Source organism: Bombina bombina, chromosome 4 (assembly GCF_027579735.1).
Source record: "Bombina bombina isolate aBomBom1 chromosome 4, aBomBom1.pri, whole genome shotgun sequence".
In the NCBI taxonomy this organism is placed as follows: Eukaryota; Metazoa; Chordata; class Amphibia; order Anura; family Bombinatoridae; genus Bombina; species Bombina bombina.
The window spans coordinates 137,095,983-137,116,991 of record NC_069502.1 but is presented as its reverse complement, the minus strand read 5'-3'; positions in this window follow the sequence as shown (position 1 = coordinate 137,116,991).

Sequence of the window (21,009 nt, the reverse complement as noted above, 5' to 3'; positions counted from 1 at the left end):
ATACTTTGACTAGTTGAGCCCAAAAAATGCTTTTTAAGAACAATAGATCTAACAAATCTATTTAAATCAACTATTGTGTCAAATAATTTAAAGTGTGACGTGGGGGAGAAACCAAGACCTAAGGATAGTACCTCTATCTGTGGTTTGGTAAGTACTGTAGAGGAAAGATTAATAACATTTTCAGTGTCTAAGCATATTTCTGAGATGGAGTGGCCCTCCTCCTCTGTGGGTATCGACGAGACTTCGGTATTAATGTCTCTGAGTCTTGGTGTTGGTCTGCCCGACCTTCCTCGGCCCCCTCTGCGTACTTTTTTCTGCGTACATGAGACTTCTGTGGGCGCTGCCCGTTTTTTGACTGTGAAAGAGTGGGTATCACAACATCAGTACCAAGGGAAAAAGATCCAATTTCTGCAGTAGACTCTTTTATTAAGCTTGTGGTCTCAGGATCAGAAGAGTCATAGTCATACTCCGTGTCAGTGTCTGCAAACCTTACTTGCTTATTTTCTGCATTTATATTTCTGGAATTTCTCCTATACCGTCTCCTAGTATCTGACACGGTCCACTTGTAAACTTTATTAAGCTCATAATCTTGCTTATCTCTAAGTATCTTTTGTTTCTTGAAGTGCCAGAGATCTTTTTTAAAATCAGTAATCACTTTATTAAGTTTATTGTCATATTTATTGAATTCAGGGTTTTCACTAAGTGGGAGCAAATATGATTGCAGTTTTAATTTTTCAACAGTCAACTCTTGGCGTAATGTCTTTTTAAATTCAATTATAAGATCAATTAATGCCAAAGAACAAGTTGTCAAAACATTATTCCATTTTTCAATAAACATCTGATTAGTAACTTGGAAAGAAGGAAACTTCCTAATACGCAGCCCACGTGGTATACGCTGGGCTTTTTGATACATCTGAAAACTCTTAATGTCCAGTTCTATTCTGGTATCTCGTTTGAGTAAAGTATCCATCTTAAAAAACAGATTGTCCAAATTGGTATTAGCCTCCTGTTCCATGATATCAGTATTAAACAAATCCTCGCTGTCACTTATTTCATCAGCAAACTGCTGTAAAACATATCCCCCTGCTGCCATACCGTATGCTGCAATAACAGATGCCTAACACTCTGTAAATATCAATTACAAAACAATAGCAATCTTCAGGGTGTATCTACGGCTTACATCACATGCAGTCAATAATAATGCCTTGAAATCAGACTAGTGTCCGTGCAGCTTACCCTCCAATGCGGCGGAAAACAAACAGTCAAAAGTTCCAGGGAGCGCTCAGACACTGCACTCGATGCGACAAAAGGTTATCAGGAACCCTGCAGTGGCCTTCACGTAGAGAGTCACACCCCCTCCAATGCGTCGTAATGACGTCACAGCTTCACCCGACTGGTGCGAGGACAGGAACGTTCCACCTGCGCTCCAAATTCAATCAGCAATATTAGTAGTCAGCGCACCCAGGTAGGTAAAGAAATACGTAGAGAAATAGTATTTGATCCAACTCTTTTATTTGTAACGAGTCACATTACAAGTGTATAGGCATCAAAAGTAATATGGCTGGCAGCTCAGGTCAGGTTAGGAAAAACAAAAAAGGTCAGACGCGTTTCCTAGTGCATTAAGCACGTTATCAGCATTAGCTCCTTAGCTCCTCAGTGACCATTAATGTGCACCCATAATTCCAAGGTTTATATGCACAGGTAAACTCCTCCTGGGTAATTGCCTAACCAATTATGTATAAGCAACAGTGCAAATATGGGAAAAATGCACATATAGGAAAAATTGGGTGCACATTAGGGGGATTGTGAGAAATAACACGCTCAGTATGCTACAGTCCCTAAAATAAAAATAGTCAAAAATGACTGCATGTATATATATATTACTTAATATCTATAATATGCTGAAAATATTTGGGATCTGTGCAGTGTTAGCATGTATATAATTGTTTGCAAAAAAACAACAATTAAAGACACATTTCATTAAATGCAGAATGTGATGAAAAATTTAAAGGTACAGCAATGAACAATTAAATTTGAAAAGTTGAAAACAGTTTTGAAAAAATAAAAATAATCATAAATAAAGATTCAAATCAGGCTTACTATTGATCCACATACAGCTTAACATCCCACTCTGAGTTAAGACCAATTGGCATTCGAGTATCCAAATGAAAAATCCAAAAAACCTCTCTTTTACTGAGGGTTATCCCTCTATTACCCCCTCTGGGGTGTCTCGGGATATATTGGATACCCTGGAATGTCAAGAGGGAAATGTCAGAGTTATGACATTTTTTGAAATGCAAAGATATTGGGGTAGTGGACTCAGGGTCCTCTATAGAGCGTAAATGTTCAAGAAAGCGATCTTTCAAGGCTCGTGTAGTTTGACCTACGTATTGCCTTGAACAACCCTTGCATGTCAAAAGATAGATGACATAACAAGAATTACAAGTCATGTGTTCCCGAATTTGAAAACTCTTGTCATTAGCAGAAGATACAAAGCTTGTCCCAAAAGAGGCATGAGAACAAGATTTGCACCTCCTGCTCCCACATTTGAAAAACCCTGGCTTAATTGAAAGCCAATTTTGTGTATGTGGTACTCGTGGCAACATGGAGGGAGAGAGAAGATTCCCTAAAGTTGGTGATTTGCGTGACACAAAGCATGTGCCATCTCTTATAATGCTTTTAAGGCTCTCATCGGTATCTAAAATTGGTAAAGCTCTCCTTACTATATCACAGATTTGCCCAAATTCAACACTATACGTAGTGATGAACTTGAGTTTATTGAATCCACTCATTTTGGTAGATTTTTCTGATTGAAAAAAAGTTTTCCTGTCAAACTGATCCACTTCCTGTTTGGTCCGTTCAAGAAGGTCCTTAGAATAACCTCTCTCAATAAGTCTGGCTGTTAGTTCTGCAGAAAATTTTGAATAAGTCTGTGGATTGCTACAATTACGTTTGACCCTGATGTATTGGGACTTGGGTATGGAATTTATGGTATGTCTGGGATGACATGACCGGGCATTCAAAATAGTATTTCCAGCACTGGATTTGCGAAACAATTGTGTTTCTATAGTGGAGGTATGTAGATTAGCACATAGTTCGATGTCAAGAAATGAAATCGAAGATGCATTTACCTCCATAGTGAATTTAAGATTCAACAAATTGTCCTGGAGATAGATTTGAAACTGTTCAAGAAGATCCATTGGGCCCTTCCAGATAAGAAGGATGTCGTCAATGTACCGACCATAATATTGAATAAAATGTCTGAAGGGGTTTCTATCTCCATAGACGTGGGACAGCTCCCACCAACCCATATAAAGGTTGGCATAGGAGGGGGCAAATTTGGCCCCCATAGCCGTCCCATGCCTCTGGAGATAGAACTCCCCCTCAAACAAGAAAAAATTGTGTGTCAACAAATATTCCACAGCAGTCTTGATGAACAGCTTCAAAGCCTCATCATAGTTTGAAAAAGTATTCAGAAAAAAATCAATTGCTTGTATGCCCTGTTGATGTGGTATACAAGTATACAATGAGGACACGTCAATGGTAACAAAGGTAAATTCTAGTAAAAAAACACTAAAAGTGCCCGGTTTCCCAGTACACAATATTCAATATTTCAAAAAAAGGGTGGAATAGAAAAATAAACACTTAAATATGGACTAGTAGAGGTGGGACAAAACAATGTCCTAAGATAAGTCTATAAAGTTTAGCAACCTATGTGTGCAATTACTTTTGAGTTAAGTTGGATGATATATGTAAGATAAATGGAACTGCTAGTTACCGCAGCATGTGTAAAGTACAATGTGTGTCGTTAGAGAAAGTGTAGCAACCTGTGTGTGCAAATACTTGAAGGTTGAGTGAGTAGAGCAACCTGTGTGGGCAAATACTTGAAGGTTAAGTGAGTAGAGCAACCTGTGTGTGCAAATACTTGGAGGTTAAATAGGATAGATTATTGAGTACAAGTAAATTAAATCTGCTAGTTACAGCAGCGTGTATAAATCACGATGTGTGTCGTGTGAGATAATGTCCTCACAGTATATCTAGCTTGTGTGTAGGTTGGACCTAAACTTAATGTTGTTCAAATTATGGGTAAATGTTGTCCAAAGTTGTATTGCTGGATGATATTCGTGAGTGTGAAAACTAGTGCGTAACAAATAAAAACTTCAATTGCAAATAATAATAACACACTGAATTGTCAAATAATAGCGTGAAATATCAAAGCAAAATTCTCTGTGAGCAACGCTAATAAACCTTGATGTGATGGCGTGAAATATCAAAGCAAAATAACCGTCCAAATAAACACTGTGAGCAACGCTAATAAGCCTTAACAGTATTCAAAATTCAAAATAAATCAAAGAGTCATGGTTCATAAATTCAAAACAAACCAATAGATTCAAAAACAGTGGCCACTGTGGAAAAAAGAAAATGTGTAGGTGAACAGTCAATCCAACAAACAAATTGGTAATTCCTAAAAGCCCTCAGTTAATGTTAGCGTTCCTGCAATGATCCTGCAGCGGAAGCAGGAATGAGGTTAAAAACCGGAAGTCCTAGTCTTCTCCAGTTTCGACGATACCTAAAAAAGCAAAAGGCACAATAGTGCAGATAGTTTTCTTAATCATAAAACAATTAAAATAGAACTCACCAGTCGACGCGTTTCGGTCTGTGCTAGACCTTTATCAAGGTAACCCCCACCCATATTACACATATTTACAAATAAAACCAATAACAATCAACTACATAGTGTTATGTTACAATAAATAAAGTAAATAATAAAATGTTGTGTTTAAACACTGTGTATACACACACACACACACACATATATATATATATATATATATATATATAAACACACACACATATATTTATATATTAAAGGACATAGTCCTCTTATCCAATGAAAACAATCATGGAGCAATGATCTTCAGCATGGTAAGTACAAGGATGACCTAAATGTGAAGAAAAGGTGCACCAAATAGTGAAGTTTTGTTTAATAAACAAACTCTTAAAGGCTTTAAACATACTCACATTTATAGGAGCTTTGACTTAGATCTCAGTTATGGTGCTTTTGTGGCATTAGAAAAGCACATTCATTGATTAAAATATGAAGATAAAAACTCTCAGCACAGTATAAAGGGGTAATCTAAGACTTGTACACAATCTAGCTGTGGGTTTAGAGGCTAAAAGTCCATCGGCTGCCACTTCACATTCTTTGCTGATCCCAAATACAGAGTTGAGTGATACATCAAAGACCCAACACTTGTGATGTAACTGTCTGTGATTATCCGATGTACGTTTTACTGGTAACAGTCTTTTACAAGGATTACATATATTTACTTCCAGGATTTACAGCCAATAAAATGCGAGCTCAATCCTATTGGCTGATTGGATAAGCCAATAGGATTCTTCCTACCTTAATTCTGATTGGCTAATAGAATCCTATCAGCCAATCGGAATTCAAGGGACGCCATCTTGGATGACGTCATTTAAAGGAACCTTCATTCTTCAGTTGGATGTCGTTGGAAGAGGATGCTCTGTGTCGGCTGGCTTGAAGATGGACCTGCTCCGCTCCGGATGGATGAAGATAGAAGATGCCGTCTGGATGAAGACTTCTGCCCGTCTGGAGGTCCTCTTCTGCCCGGATCAGATGAAGACTTCTGCCCCTCTGGAGGACCTCTTGTGCCCGGTTCAGTGAAGATATTTCAAGGTAGGGTGATCTTCAAGGGGTTGTGTTAGGTTTTATTTTTTTTTTATTTTTTTTTTTTTTTTTATTGAGGTACTAGAAATAGGCATACAAGCAGTATAAACATACAGAGAAAATTGCAATATAATAAATTATAATATTAATAGTCAGATTAAAACACAGTGCCTAAATAAGAGCTAACCTCCCATAACAAACTGAAAAGGTCACTCTTGGACCTTAAATAAGGAGACAAATCTGGAAGTAAGGGCAGGTATAATAAGATGGAGAGACCACTTTTGGATCTCGCTATGTAGACCTCAGATTTTATTTTTTTTAATTTTTTTATATTGTTGTAGATGTAGATGTAACCAATTGCATCATATATAAAGCTTCTAAGCACTGGTAATGATCCTAATTTTATAGTTTTAATGCATAGGTACGTGCCCCCAACACTTCAAATGGACCCATGAAAACATGAAACTCACTAGGGGGACATTAATGATAGGTCACTTTTGGACCGTAAAGTTTAATAATAAAACAAAGTAAAATGTTCCTATGTCTGCCATGTCAAATTAAAGGTATAAGAAAAAAGGAAAATGGGGATATTAATCAATTATAGGGGACATGTGAATAAATATACTGGTAAACAATCCTTGTTCTAAACGAACTTCCAGTTCAACTAGCATAACTACATATAAAAAAGCAGAAACTTACGGTGGAGGGGTACTATGCTGACTAAATATCTTCCCTCCGTACATCACCAAAGTGAAGTAATATCCCTGATTTTGAAGGAGGAAGATGAACCTACTCTCCCTTACATCCAAACACCTCTGTCATAGGACATATGTAAAAATATAACAGCGCCCATCACAGCCCTGGAAACTTACAAGACATCACTCCCAACACTTAATAGTAAGATAAATTATTTTGTGGCATATAGGTGGCTTGCAAGGGGAAATCCGTATGTGGGCACAATAAGGTAGAGCAGAATCTTTACATTAAAGTCTGAGCAATTGAAGCTAACATATCAATTATTGTCTTACAGCAACGCAAGTGGATGCTACATATCTATAAACACTTGTACACACGGGTGACAGTAGAAAGCATAGCCATAGCCTCTAACGGATATATTATGATACCTGCATTATAAGTTAATCTGGTATTGCATTGTACTGTCCGTTAATGTTCATTATGTAACCCGTATTAAGCCCAGGGGGAGAAGGAACATACATCCAGACAGGGTTAGTAGTACTTATGCGTAGCTTACTTATTGCAAGCGATACAGAGAGAAATAAAATAGAAAGTAATAAGAAATGCTGCGCAATAGGAGCAACCATCGTAGAGCTTATTAAAGTGACCCCAAATATAATATAGGCGGCAATTAACCATGTCTATGAGTCCTTAAAGTAAGTTCTGCATGTGTGCAACAATACCAGTCTGTCCAGGTGTCCTGCATCAAAACCAGAGAGAGCAGCGTGGGACCTTATACATCATCTTAGCCCACACCTTGTTTCACATGCCGTGGGGCTCTCTCTAAGGATAAGTGGTGAGAATGGGGATTCGTGGTCCCAACGTTGGCGATTGCTTCACTGGCCTGTGGATAGTCAGAGTCTTGCGGCAGGCGCAACAGGCTAAGGGGCTCTGAAGGTATAGGCTGTAGTGTGACCGCAGCGGCATTCTCACCTTTCAGCCAGCTATTTACACTTCCAACATCAATCAGGTGTCCGGTCTCCTCCACCGCTGAAAGAGCTGGGCGATACTCAGCCCCCATAGCTGATGACTCGTTCTGATCCAAGTGCGGTGGAAACATCAGGACCACAGCGGACATCCTCACTTCTACCGGCGTGGGCCATGGGGACACCGTCAACTTTCTCTCACTCTCTCCGCAATAAGTAGTCGACATCTCTGGTGTTGGATGAACCACAGGTATGTGGGGACTTTCAATGGTCTGTGGATGTGCCCCTTCACAGCGCTCACCTTCCTTAGTAGGTTCAGCGGGAGGTGTAGGAGATTCCCCCAGGTCGCAATAGCTTCCCCTGTGCCGCTCACGCTTCTGATAAATCCCATCGAAGCGGTTTGTACATAACTTTTGGAGATTTCGAAAATGCTCTTCTAGTAATGTCAACATTCTCTCCTCCGTTATTCTCTCCATGTTAGCAGACACTTAGTCCTGGAAGTTCAGAGCTAAGAAAGGTCCTGCAGTGTCTTGCGGGATTTACACTGCACTGTAACGACAGAGGCAAGTGCTCTGCCGGGGGTAATAGGCCGCAACCTTAAAAGTTCTCCGGTAGGCTGAATACAGCACCAAATCCAAAAATACTGGTATCCTTCACAAGCGCCTTCTGTTCTGTATGATAATAGGTGACAATTGTTATTTGAAGGGGTAATGGAGAGAGGATTGTGTGTGGATGAGCACTAAGATTTGAAGAGGTAGTCAGTCTTGCGACCTATCATGGCCGCCGCCCGGAAGTTCCCCCCTTGTGTTAGGTTTTAATAAGGGGGGATTCGGTGGGTTTTAGAGTAGGGTTGGGTGTGTGGGTGGTGGGTTTTAATGTTGGGGGGGTATTGTCTTTTTTTTACAGGTAATAGAACTGATTACTTTGGGGCAATGCCCCGCAAAAAGCCCTTTTAAAGGCTATTTGTAATTTAGTATAGGGTGGGGATTTTTATTATTTTGGGGGGCTTTTTTATTTTATTAGGGGGATTAGAGTAGGTGTAATTAGTTTAAAATTCTTGTAATTATTTTATTATTTTTTGTAATTTAGTGGGTTTTTTTTTCGTACTTTAGTTTATTTAATTTAATTGTAATTAATTGTAGTTAGTTTAGGTAATTAATTTAATTATAGTGTAGTGTTAGGTGTAATTGTAACTTAGGTTAGGGTTTATTTTACAGGTAAATTTGTACTTATCTTAGCTAGGTAGTTATTAAATAGTTAATAACTATTTAGTAACTATTCTACCTAGTTAAAATAAATACAAAGTTGCCTGTAAAATAAAAATAAACCCTGAGATAGCTACAATGTAACTATTAGTTATATTGTAGCTAGCTTATGGTTTATTTTATAGATAAGTATTTAGTTTTAAATAGGAATAATTTATTTAATTCTAGTAATTTTATATAGATTATTTTAAATTATATTTAAATTAGGGGGGGTTAGACTTAGGGTTAGACTTAGGTTTAGGGGTTAATATATTTATTATAGTGGCGGAGACGTTGGGGGCGGCAGATTAAGGGTTAATAAGTGTAGTTAGGTGGCGGTGACATTGGGGGCGGAAGATTAGGGGTAATAAATATAATGTAGGGTTCGGTGATGTTGGGGGCAGCAGATTAGGGGTTCATTAGTATAATGTAGGTGGCGGCGGTGTCCGGAGCGGCAGATTAGGGGTTAATAATATAATGTAGGTGGCGACAATGTCGGGGACGGCAGATTAGGGGTTAATAAGTGTAAGATTAGGGGTGTTTAGACTCGGGGTTCATGTTAGGGTGTTAGGTGTAAACATAAAATGTATTTCCCCATAGGAATCAATGGGGCTGCGTTAGGAGCTGAACGCTGCTTTTTTGCAGGTGTTAGTTTTTTTTTTCAGCCGATTCTGCCCCATTGATTCCTATGGGGAAATCGTGCACGAGCACGTTTAGCCAGCTCACCGCTACCGTAAGCAGCGCTGGTATTGAGGTAAGATGTGGAGCTAAATTTTGCTCTCCGCTCACTTTTTTGCGGCTAACGCCGGGTTTAAAAAATACTGTAATAACAGCGTTGTTTGTAGGTGAGCGGTGAGCAGAAACTAAGCGTTAGCACCACAAGCCTTACCGAGAAAAACTCGTTAATCTAGCTGACAGTATTTGCAATATACTTATGTTGGCAAAAATGCTTTTAGTGAAAGTTATCACTGTTTTAGTGTTAACATTTTTCTCTGCATGTGCATGTGAAGGATAGCTAGATACTCTCAGTGCACTAGCATTTTAAATGCTGCAGCTGCTCAGCGCGCCAGTGGGACTTGCATCAGGTCAGCAATTAACAAATTAAGTCATTACGCTCTCTGAGAAAGTGCTGGGTTTAAAATGCTGGTGCATGATGCATACATAAATACACTTTTGAAACAGCGATAGCTTTTATAGCTTAATGTTATCTATAGGAAACACATGAACTAATGTCCTCTAGTGGTCAAAATGCATTCAGGTTAGAGGCAGTCTTCAAGGTCTAAGAAATTAGCATATGAACCTCCTAGAATTAGTTTTAACTAAGAATACCAAGAGAACAAAGCAAAATTAGTGATAAAAGTAAATTGGAAAGTTGTTTAAAATTACATGCCCTATTTAACCCCTTAATGACAACTGACGTACCAGGTACGTCCTGCAAAAACTTGCAGTTAGTGACAATGGACGTACCTGGTACGTCAGTTGTCTTAGAGAGTGCTGGAAGCGATCGCAATCGCTTCCAGCAGCTCTCAGGGTATTGCAGTGATGCCTCGATATTGAGGCATCCTGCAATACCCTTTAGAAAGCATCCGATGCAGAGAGAGCCACTCTGTGGCCCTCTCTGCACCGGTAGCGATGCGGCCGTTCGTTGGTGGGTGGGAGCTTACAGGGAGGAGGGTGGGCGGCCCATCGCTACCCGGCATCCGGTTCCTTCAAGTGCATTGTGCACGCCGGATGCCGGGAGCGTGCGGGGGGCTGCGTGCACGCGCGCGCGTGCGTGTGTGTGTGTGCGCGCGCGCGCGCGCAGCAATCACTGGCACTGCCACCAATAAATTTTGGTAAGAGGGAGGGGGGCAGCAAACTAGAATTTTTTAAATAATAATATGATCAGGATCAGGATCTGGATCTGGTGGGGGGGGGTTGGGGCAGCTACACTACAGAAAAAATAAAAATAAAACATGTAAAAATAAAACAAAAACACTTTATTTTTTGGGGAAAACTGGGTACTGGCAGACAGCTGCCAGTACCCAAGATGGTGGCAATTAGGTAGGTGGGGAGGGTTAGAGAGGTGTTTGGGGGGGATCAGGGAGGTTGGGGGTTAAGGCAGGGGTCCATCACAGCTGAATAATTAAAAAAAACAAAAAAAAAAACACCTTTTATTTTAGTACTGGCAGACTTTCTGCCAGTACTTAAGATGGCAGGGACAATTGTGGGGTGGGGGAGGGAAGAGAGCTGTCTGGGAGGGATCAAGGGGTGGGATGTGTCAGGTGGGAGGCTAATCTCTACACTAAAGCTAAAATTAACCCTGCAAGCTCTCTACAAGCTACCTAATTAACCCCTTCACTGCTGGGCTTAATACAAGTGTGGTGCGCAGCAGCATTTAGCGGCCTCCTAATTGCCAAAAAGCAACGCCAAAGCCATATATGTCTGCTATTTATGAACAAAGGAGATCCCAGAGAAGCATTTACAACCATTTGTGCCATAATTGCACAAGCTGTTTGTAAATAATTTAAGTGAGAAACCTAAAATTGTGAAAAATGTCACTTTTTTTTTTATTTGCTCGCATTTGGCGGTGAAATGGTGGCATGAAATATACCAAAATGGGCCTAGATCAATACTTTGGGTTGTCTACTACACTACACTAAAGCTAAAATTAACCCTTCAAAGTCCGTACAAGATCCCTAATTAACCCCTTCACTGCTGGGCATAATACACGTGTGGTGCGCAGCTGCATTTAGCGGCCTTCTAATTACCAAAAAGCAACGCCAAAGCCATATATGTCTGCTATTTCTGAACAAAGGGGATCCCAGAGAAGCATTTACAACCATTTGTGCCATAATTGCACAAACTGTTTGTAAATAATTTCAGTGAGAAACCTAAAGTTTGTGACAAAATTTGTGAAAAAGTGAACAATTTTTTTTATTTGCTCGCATTTGGCAGTGAAATGGTGGCATGAAATATACCAAAATGGGCATAAATCAATACTTTGGGTTGTCTTCTAAAAAAAAATATATACATGTCAAGGGATATTCAGGGATTCCGGACAGATATCAGTGTTCCAATGTAACTAGCGCTAATTTTGAAAAAAAGTGGTTTGGAAATAGCAAAGTTCTACTTGTACTTATTGCCCTATAACTTGCAAAAAAAGCAAACAACATGTAACCATTGGGTATTTCTAAACTCAGGACAAAATTTAGAAACTATTTAGCATGGGTGTTTTTTGGTGGTTGTAGATGTGTAACAGATTTTGGAGGTCAAAGTTAGAAAAAGTGTGTTTTTTTCCATTTTTTCCTCATATTTTATATATTTTTTATATTATATTATAGATGTGATGAAAAAAATGGTATCTTTAGAAAGTCCATTTAATGGCAAGAAAAACGGTATATAATATGTGTGGGTACAGTAAATGAGTAAGAGGAAAATTACAGCTAAACACAAACACTGTAGAAATGTAAAAATAGCCATTGTCATTAAGGGTAAGAAAACTGAAAAATGGTCCGGTCATTAAGGGGTTAAATCATGAAAGATTTTTTTGGACTTGACTGTCCCTTTAATATGTAGGTGTTTTGTTATATTATATTTCAGGAAACTAAAGTTATTTTTAAAAATGCTTGGTCTGCTGAAGAAACTATAATATGAGTGGGTACCTCACAGAAAACGGTTAACATTTATGTGTGTAAATGCAATGAGGGCCAAACCAATAAAAACACCTCTAGCACAGGGGTGTGAAAATGGCTCAGCAGCAAAAGGGTTAATATGAGCAATAATAGCTCTCCCTGCACTCTCCATTAAAAGTTTAAAGGGCTATGAAACCCAAAAATGTATTTTGTGATTCAGACAGAACATATCTACTTCTATAATTAAATGTGCTATGTTCCCATGATATTCTGTGTTGAAGAGATACCTAGGTAGGCATCTGGAGCACAATATGACCGGAAATAGTGCAACCATCTAGTGCTCTTGCAACTGGATTACATTCTAGCAAAACTGCTGTTATATAATGCTCCAGAAATGGGCCAGCTCCTAAGCATACGTCCCTTATTTTCAACAAAAGATACCAAGAGAATAAAGAAAAATTTAACATAGAAGTAAATTAGAATGTTGTTTCAAATTACATGCTCTATCTGAATCCCAAAATAACATTTTTGGGTTTCATTTCCCTTTAAGGTGCGCTAAAAAAAATGTCGGCCACTTTATGTTTCTCTGGTAAACCTTTTTTTACCATCGGCTTGTAATACAAGATTGTGCGCTATTCTTTGAGCAAGGTATAAGCTATCGATTGCGCTCCTCTTGCCAACTAGCCCATATTTACAACTGCAATAATAATAAACAAATACAATCTTTATAACAGATCTTCAATTTTTACAATTTCTCCAATGATGTAGACACTGCACTAATGGCCAGTAGTATTTAATTTATTTCTAGTTCTTCACAATCTTTTACCAATTCAAGTATATAATATAGCTAATTTGTGCTGATCAGCTTCATGCATTATCACAAACATTATGAGTGAATGTTCTTTTATGTTTACTTGTTATGTCAAGTTCTCATGTAAAACAAAGCTATCTGGCTCTGATTCATTGATCCTGGTCTTCGTTTCCAGATTCCTATCTAATGTTGAAACAGATATGTTAAGAACAGGCTGGTAAACATTTATTACATTTATTTCTTACTGTAATGATCTGCTCCTTTGTTTTATGTACTGCGTGTTCTGTATATTTTGAGCTTTCAAAGAAATGTCCAACTAAAACATATTTTGCGGCTGATAAAAGACAGAAGCTCTTGAGCAGTAGGAACTAAAACATTATGTTTTGAAATAATCCTGTTTTTTTTTCAGATAAATATGTTTTACTTACAGAGAAATGTTTTAGATGTGCTTATAAGTGTAATATGTGTTAATATTAATCAGTGTCTTGTATTAAAATACAAGATAACCATATGGCGAAATGAATGGCGTTATATGAAGGATTAGGAGTTTGAGACTGAAATTATAATAAAGTGTGTAATTGTGATGTACGTTTTGAATTATTTATAAAGTGATGGAATGAGTGTCTTATTTTAAAAATTCTAATTTTTAACAAAAAGTCTTGATGCCTGATGAAACAGCCAGTGCGGCTGAGAAACGCGTAGTAGTTCTGCTTTTTTGAGAGCAATGATTGTTTCTTTGCTCTCTACTTTTGATATTTATTTGATATTTTAAAGTTTTAACAATAAACAGTTTTTAACTTTAATTCTGTTGATGTTTGGCCTAATCAATGATCTTTCATTTTTGGATGAGCAGTGGGTAATAGACTCCACACCTGACGTCAGTGAGCTGGGTCACTGAGATATCCCAGCAGGCGAGAATAAGCACTTTCATAGTGCTGCACCTATTGTGAGTACCATGGTTTACTCTATATCAATTTTAAACCTGGTGTTACTATGCTTCACTAGGAGGTGCCTTCTTTTGTGTTTCTTATGTTGCAAAAAGAAAATAATCCTTATTAATATGTATTGTTCATGGATTATAAAACTTGGACTGTGAATAAAGGGAGTAAATAATAAAAATGAAAAAATACCATATAAGGTTACAGAGGAGGGATTAGATATCACAGCAGCAAATACAGCAGTGCATTCCTCTCTGAAGAAACGCTAGTGAAACGCGCATCAGTGGCTGTTTCATAAGCATAGCCTCTTTTTAACCATCTTGCAGTAGCAGTTCTACATAAGCCATCTACCTGATAAAAAGGAACCAGCGGGTGGACATATTGAGTAGTCTAACCTTGATTATCCCCATCCAAAAACCATAGCACCTTATTATTATTGCCTAGCATAGTTAATATCAGCTCCCAGATTGTAGAATCTTAGATTAGCCTAATATTTTATTGGTGAATCCATGTCATTTTGGTCAATCTTTTTGGAGACTTCTATTTTCAATTGGAATAAACTTTGCTGTGAATCGTAGGTGCGCTCTACTGTCTTTCATAGGAATTCTATTCCAGGCTTGATATCATTAACCCATTATGTTCTCCCTGGTGACCTTGTTCGTATTTGCACATTTTATACCTATGATACCGCTTACTGTTTAAGTAATTTTAATTAAGCATGGATGTTTTTTGCTTATTACCATTGTATTTTCAGTTTATTATCTTCTGTCCTAGCATCATAGCAAGGAATTATGTTATTTTATTTATGAGTTTTAATCATAACAATAAAAGTTATATTTTATTGAAAAATTAAAATATCTCCTACATTCATATTAATAATTTACTATGTGGTATAGCTTCCTTCACTTACTTCCAGCTTAGTTTAAAGGGACACTCAAGTCAAAATACATTTTTATGATTCAGATAGAGCGGCAGTTTTAAGACAATATCCAATCTACTTCCATTATCAAATTTTGCACAGTCTTTTTATAATCACACTTTCGGTGGAACAAGATCCTACATAGCATGTGCACATGCTCACATGGAATACATAAACTAGTCTGTGATTGGATGATGTCTGTCACATGATACAAGGGGACAGAAAATTGGAGAAAAAATAAGTTTGTCAGAAAAAAAAATCAACTGCTTATTTGAAATTCAGAGTAGGTGTTAAATAATTGTCTTTTTATTATGCACTTGTTAATTGTGCAATTCTACTGCATTGAGTGAACCTTTAAGCAGAATTATAAAACATAAATACTCTTCTCTCCTTTTTTTTTTCTATTGTGACAAAATTGTTAGTAGCTATGTCCTGCTTCATCCTTATTAACACGCAAAAACAGGTATGTAGATATACATTATATAATATAAATGTGTGTATATATATATATACCAACATTTTAAGAGCATTAGGTAATTACCTGGTTTAGGGCCAGATTAGGAATGCAGCACAAATGTTTCCACACATGCAATAAGGGGTTTATTGTGGGGGTTTGCACTCATCGGACTTACCGCCGGTATTACGAGTTGAAAGTAAATGTGATCCCTTGAGGGCAATCGCGATTTATGCTAGAATGATTACCGCGACTTCAGAGCTTTGGTTAACTGTGTGTGAAACAAAAAAGTTGGACAAAACACATCAAAAATACATTACAAAGTACAGTTACACTCATAATAACACTATCTCATAAAAAATATTACAAAAAATGTTGCACACACTAGTTATAACCGCTCAAAGATATGAGATCTCAGGTGTTAGAAAAAAAATGAATATGAGGTGGGTAAAACGCAGTATAGTAGACAGGATACTTATTTAGCACCACTATGGCTTACTCCAGGATACATGTGTTAAACCTCGGTGAGAATAGTATAATATTGTAACAACTTGACACGGCGGTCTTGTCAGATACTTCACCCGCACACAAACATAGCCACAACCCTTCTTTACCTTATCTTGAAGGCGGAAGTTCTCTGCTTCTCTTGGGTAGGCTCACCTCTGTGCAGACGGGAGGATGGCCACGCTAGAAAGCGTAACCGTCACTCTCTCTCCAACTCCGGTTCAGCTGCATGTGTGTGCGGGACTTACCGATCGGACGTGACGTCAGCGGCTCTTCTGCCAATTCTTGTTCTCACTGGTCTGTATCCAATCCGTGCTTCAAATTTGGTCAGTGCTCCTTTCAATGCCGATAATCTCTGGGTCTCAGAAAAAAGAGCTCCTCAACTCTTTGAAAAGGTATCAAGAAAAAATGGCAAAGTCCCAGAAATTGATATATAAAAATGAAGATTTATTTAGGACGTAATTAAAACATGAAAAAGATGTAGTAAAAACATAGAGCGGTCTTACGCGTTTCGGCTAGCTTTTGCCATAATCATAGACCATGTCTATTGTGTGTTTTACAAATAAGGGTCAAATTACATGTTAAACCAAATCAGCTGAAAACTTAACCCTTACTAGCTGTGAAGAAAGCTGCTGTCTACAATCCACTGCTACATAATTCTCAAAGAACATTGTATTATAATTCTGTGCAAATAACATATACCCATTATGTAAGAATATCTCTCTCGATGTGTCAAAACACTAATATAGTTAACATATTACATATGTCCTATTTGCCTTACTACTCTCTTAGCCCAAGAAACAGGAAAAGTCTAATTTCTCATTTAGCCCATTTGGGGACTGGGTGGATAATCTGTAAATCCATCTACACTCTTTCTGCAGAATAACCTTGTCATTATTTCCACCCCTTCCATGGAGGATTCCTTTATCAATGCCAACAAATTTCAAACTGTCTGGATTACTGTCGTGATATAATTCAAAATGTCTTGCTACACTGCTAGTTTGTATTTTCTTCTTAATGTTATCCCTGTGCTCAGTTATACGGTCTTTAAAAACTTGCTTTGTGGGGGCGGAGCCAACTGCCAACATGGACGGTCGCTAGTTTGTGGAGCTCTGAACATAAGTAAATTGAAGGGGCTGATTACTGCCTAATAATAGGTTAATAACCATTGTAATAGCCTTTTAAAAGCTCCTAAACTGCACTACAGCTAACTTGCATCTCCTCAAACGCTTATCCCTGCCACTACTATAGGATTCGGCAGTGCAGGCGCGTGGTTTTGCGGCCCTCTGTGAGGCCTGAACATGGAGGCATCCTACCCCACACTGTGGTCCCTGCTAGAACATTTAAGCACTAAGATTGATGCTTGCTACGAAGATCTTATTGCAGCTTGCAGTGACAAGGATAAATCTTCTTCAGCCTGGCCTAGTGGGGAGATAGCTACCCCCACTGAAAAGAGAGAACAAAACATGGCGCTCCAGACCGCAATACCTTCAGGGCATTCTGAGCCGCGGGAGCTGGATTCGTCACTCCCGGCGGTTGAACTGCTCAGCGAAAGTCAGTTAGAGGCAGGGATGGTGAGTGTCCCTGCACTAGAGAGGTGTGAGGATCCTGGGACTTTGACCATTGACTATGCTTACTCAGTTTCCGGTACTACTACCCTGCACCTAGAGAAGCCTTTAGCCCCTGCATATACCGGAAGCCTGAAATCCTTATACTTTCTTTACATCACAGCTCATCTTGGTGGTATCACTCACCGGGACACTAGCCTTCCCTCCGGAGGCACTATGTGGATCGCGGATTCAGAACCTGCCCTAGCTCTACTACCATGTGGCATCGGCTAGCTGCACAACCTAATTCCTAAGTTCAAAAGAAAATGGCATCCTCATCATTTCTACCGGAGTTCACTTAACAGACACATTTAATAGATCGTTTGTATGGACTGCATTTTTTCTGTTATTTTTTTTTCTTTTTCTTTTTTTTTTTTCTTCTCTCTGCACTCTGGGAATACCTAATGCGATTGAACCTTATGGGAGATCTGATAAAGATTTGCCTAATACAATTCTCAGGCCCCTTAAGCTGATCGCACCTAATTTGTCTACCAGGAACTTTTGTTGAAACCGGCTTATACTAATTGAACTTGCAAGGTTTATCTTTCGATAAACATTCCACTTATAATATTTCAATACTGACGGATAGTGTGTTTGTTGTATTTCTCTTCCCTGTTCCTCCATATTGTTTCCATATTCCCTGATTTTTTGTTAACTATGAGTCAAATGTAAGAGTGGGTATAGGTTGAACTCCATCAGTCAATTTATTTCAGCAGTTACTGTGTTCTGCAACGGATTGGGCCAGACTCCCTATCTGCTCATATGCATGTATTGATTATTAGCTGATAAGTACCTTACATCTATACTTTTACATTCCCCTTCATAAGATAAGCTTACACAAGGTTCTAATTACCCTCAGAGTGTCCAGCTGCTAGTTATGTCACAATATATTTGAGTCTAGTCTGACATGCCGACAATACCCTAGCTTAATTCATGGTTGGTAGCATACCCTAATAATAACCATCACTACTCTTCATTAATCCTCTTTGTTTGAGGTATGCTGTATATACCTAGATATGCCAGTTATATTGTGCAGATACCTTTTCTGGTAGAGGTTTGTTAGCTTAAAGGGAGTTAGAATGTTTGAGTCTGTTTTTTTTTGTTGTTGTTGTTTTGTTTTTTTCCCCCTATATTTTATCCAAGTAGCATTACAGAATTGCTTAACAAATTGAACCCTCCTTTTGATACCCTTCTACCTCAAGAAGTACATAGTTAAACATAAAACCTTCATCATACTAGAGTCATGGCAATGCAGCTTTCAATATTCTGTTTCATACCTGATGTACATATGCTGAAAATCACCTTCCAGACATTATCTGTGTATTAGATATAAATTGGTGGCTCCATGGAGTTATCAGGGTAGGGCAATTTTAGCAAAGGTAACCACCTTATGTAGCTGCCTGTTATGCGCCAGCTTGCTTGCTGCTAATATTTGTAAGTTTCTATGGGGGCTCTCTTCCATTCTATACTTTAACTAGGTATATTGATCCTAAAGCTATATAATGGTGAATTGCCTTACCATCTGCGCTAATCCTATTGTACCCTACATATGTATGGGAGGTTCAGTTTTCTTACGATACCACCATTTACGAGCTTTTAGGTTACTCTCACCCACAGAGTTACTTCCCCATGTTTATGTCTGCTCATTATAGAATTATGGGGACTAGACCTCCTGAGACTTCACACTGTATCCTATTTGGCAGTAGTGACTTATTGATACCCCCTACCTATGATGTTTCCGCACCTACACTTAATTCAACTTGTATATCACACTACACCTTATTTTGAGTGTCAGAAACCTAGGGGGAAAACTAACTAATACCTAAGTTTAGATTAACTGGTCTTATCAAACTGTACTTATGCCCAGCACCACTATATGTCTTGAAGTGAAAATTTAGATAGTAGTGTCCCAGGTAGGGTTTATAGATGAGATCCTGATTTTTGTATGCTGTTAATACTTGATGCCCTAAACTTAATAGGCCGAAACGCCCAACTCACGTCTCACCTCTATATCTCAAGAAGAAAAGTTTTATATTGGGATAATTCCAGGTAAATGTAACATGCCTATAGTGTCTTATAATATATTAATATCAGATTACTTGAAATGTTTTGATACTTAATACAATTAGTCCCCGTAAGGGACAGGTTTGAGTACTCTCTGCACTCTATTTCTATTATGATTTCTAGTATTATAGTATATTGTTGACATGGTTATTTTTGTAGATAGTATATCTAGCAACAATTTATTTTGCATGACAGGGATTCCAGTACATATACAGTAGACATCTTACTCTAACTTACCCTATCACAGTTATTTTTTGCCCACTCCTCACGATTTTTCTCCTTAAGCCCAAATAAGTCTTTTTTAACACGTCCTCCTACCTCTTCTCACCCTATATGTACAACATTAACTTATACCCCAGATCCTCCCTAACACTTAAATGCTTCTACATACGCTGGTACTCCCAGGCGCTAAAAACCATATGTCCTAAGTTGATTTTGGATTTACTCCTAACCCTCGGGCAACTTTCTTAGAGAATCCATTAAATTCGTGCTGTTGCCCTTTTATCTGGCTCCGCCCTCCCACATCCACATACCCCCATATTTGACAAGCGGTGCTAACCCGCTGAATATCCCCCCCCCTCACATTGTGATACCTATTAAAAAGATATCTATCTGTCAACCAGTTTTCTTCTATTCTCAGAGGCCGTACGGCCTAGGAGTAGGTTTCTAATTAGACAGTTATATATGCTATATATCATAAAATCGAGGTTTCATTAGCTTATTTTTGTATTTGTTATACCTTTTGGAATAACTTACTCAATTTCAATTGTATTTTTCATCTATGCTGTTAACAGGAGATTTTTGATCTATCTTTGTTTTATAAAACCTCAATAAAAAAATATATTAATAAAAAAAAAAAAAAACTTGCTTTGTTTTGCCAACATAATAGCTGGGGTACGAGCAGTGTAGGAGATATATTACTCCTTCTGTATTGCAGTTAAAAATTCTGTACACTCTCCTATCCTTGGCATGGAATTTTTAGTTTTCTCCATATATTTACATGCCACACATCTACCACAGGGACAATTTCCTACTAATTTTCTGTTTGAGAGCCAATCAGTTTGAGAGCCAATCCCTATGGTTAGGAGCTCTTATAGACGTTAGTAGGGGTGAATTTCCCACTTATTTTGCTACACTCTCATCGCTAAGGAGTAACCCCCAATGTCTTGTAAGGATACTTCCTAGTGTCTCCCAACTAAATTTAGTGACTATACCGGTTTTTCCTAAAGATACTTTCTCTTTTGGGAAAAGAAGTTCATCACGATTAGTGCTGTGTGCCCTACTTCTAGCCCCAGCAACTATTCTCTTGGAGTAGCCCCAATCTAGGAATCTTTTTTCCATGTTTTCAGCATGATGTTCATATTTTACCCTAGAGGAACAATTTCTGTGTAGTCGCAGGAACTGTACTGCGGGGATACCCTTCTTCAAATGGGTTGGATGATGGCTTGTTGCCAACAGAAGACTATTCGTAGCCGTGTCCTTCTGAAAATCCTCTGTTGTT